The sequence below is a fragment of the Triticum dicoccoides genome, chromosome 2A (assembly GCF_002162155.2).
Source record: "Triticum dicoccoides isolate Atlit2015 ecotype Zavitan chromosome 2A, WEW_v2.0, whole genome shotgun sequence".
NCBI classification, from domain to species: Eukaryota; Viridiplantae; Streptophyta; class Magnoliopsida; order Poales; family Poaceae; genus Triticum; species Triticum dicoccoides.
In genome coordinates, this window is record NC_041382.1 from 429519080 (window position 1) to 429521134 (window position 2055).

Sequence of the window (2055 nt, forward strand, 5' to 3'; positions counted from 1 at the left end):
CCCTATTTGACTACTTGCTATGTTAGACCTCTGTCTCTATGTGTGTGTTGGCGAACCTTGTTGGATGTTTGGCTTTATCTATAAAGCGGGGCGAAAGCCTTTTTCGGTAAGATCACAGTTGGTCGTCACACTCACACTTCCATCGGTTTCCGTAGGTCGTTTCACTCAAACTTCCATCAGTTTCTCGAAGATCATGGTAGGTCGCCATACTCACTCTTCCATCAGTTTCTCGAAAATCATAGTAGGTTGCTACACTCACTCTCTTGTGTCGGATTTTGGTTGGTTAGTACTGTCCATCCTTAACTTTAGGACTTGTTTGGTTTCAATAAGTCATCTGACTTATAAGTCAGGTGACTTAAAACCAATGATTTATAAGTCACGTTTGTTTGGTTGTCACCTGATCACACATTTTCACCTTGTTTTTAATGTAAAGATGATGGAACCCACGCAAAAAAGGGTAACTTATAAGTTTTAAGTTAGGGTGGAACAACTTATGACTTATAAGTTGGGATGATTTATAAATTGGGTCCGTTTAACAAAATAAATCATTTTTTTCACTTTTCAACTTATAAGTTGATGACTTATTTGAAATCAAACAAGGCCTTAGTCTCTTAGTCTTCGTTGCTGCTTGCTTTCCATGCACTGATATGCAGCCCTCTCTCCCGGTACACGAACGTGGTGCAGCTGCCTCATAAATCAGCCGCTATTGTTAGGCTCGAGAACTGTCGCAGAGAATAAATTCCATTTATGGGCATCACTTTCTCGATGGTCCGATCTAGGGAGTAGCACTATACAACCATTAAACAAGTGTTACTGGTACTAAGCGTGCGGCCGAGGGCCTGGATACGGACGGAGACGTGCCGCTAGCACATGCTATAAACAATCGGCATTGCTAAATTTCAGTAGACTGTGACTTAAGCGGTAGATACTAGTATAGTATATTTGTAAGATCATACGTGAAGATTCATATATTTTTTTTGCGAACAAGATTCATAAGATTCATATTTTTTTATTTTTTTATTTTATTAATATGTTGTGTCATTTGTTAAGTCCCAATCGACTGAGGTCTAACCACACCTATATATAATATTTTCTTCGTCCTAAAATATAAGATTATTTTTTATAGAGGGAATGGTATTTTGTTGACGAAGAAGAGAGGAGTCCCTGCGTCGTATCACTTTGTTGTGCCGTGAAATTTCCACTGTTTGGCGTCGCAGTGGATTGCCACTCCAGTTTGATGCAGCGTCTATTTTTCTCCTTCCCAGTTATACAACTGACGATGAAACCATTTGAACTAACGGCACCGAGTGAACGCCCTGTCGTTTTTCCAACAGAAGGAATATACAACGCCATCATCAAGTAGCATTGCGGATGCACCCAGCTAAAGTACATAAAAAAGGCCAACATACAATTCCAACAAACAACACTAACATGCATCAACGATGGCAACCACGGGTAATATAATAGATGCTCCAACAACGATGACACCAGGAAGGGAATGCCATACAAGCGCTAGCTGTTGTAGCTCGACCCGATAACTAAGGCCAGACCATGAGTTTTCATCTTCGAGATCAGTTTGGATAAACTTTATGCAATGTCTTCAACAGAGAAACGTCGCGTGAATGACACTATTATCAGGTCTAACTAATGAATGTCGTATTTAGAGTTTTAACCCCTCAACCTCAATCTCATGCACACAAAGAGCACAACCTAGCAACATCACCATGTACTATCACCACCTGTCACCTGTCGATCCATCATCACAAAGCCGCACATAGGCATAGTATAATGATGAGGGCCTAGCCACATAATTAGGACCATGTCCACGCAATACATTGTAATAGCCCAAGATTAGCACTTACCTTAGAAATTGATTGTGCATCATGATCATCACATAAGAATTTCATGAGCATCATTTAATTTAATTTGGAAATGAATATTTAATCAACCCTCAAAAAATTACTAAAGGGAAAATGCTAAAATTAATGTAAAATGGCCAAAATACATTTTCAAACCCGAGATAATCTAGGTAGAGCCAATTATTAAAATGTGGAC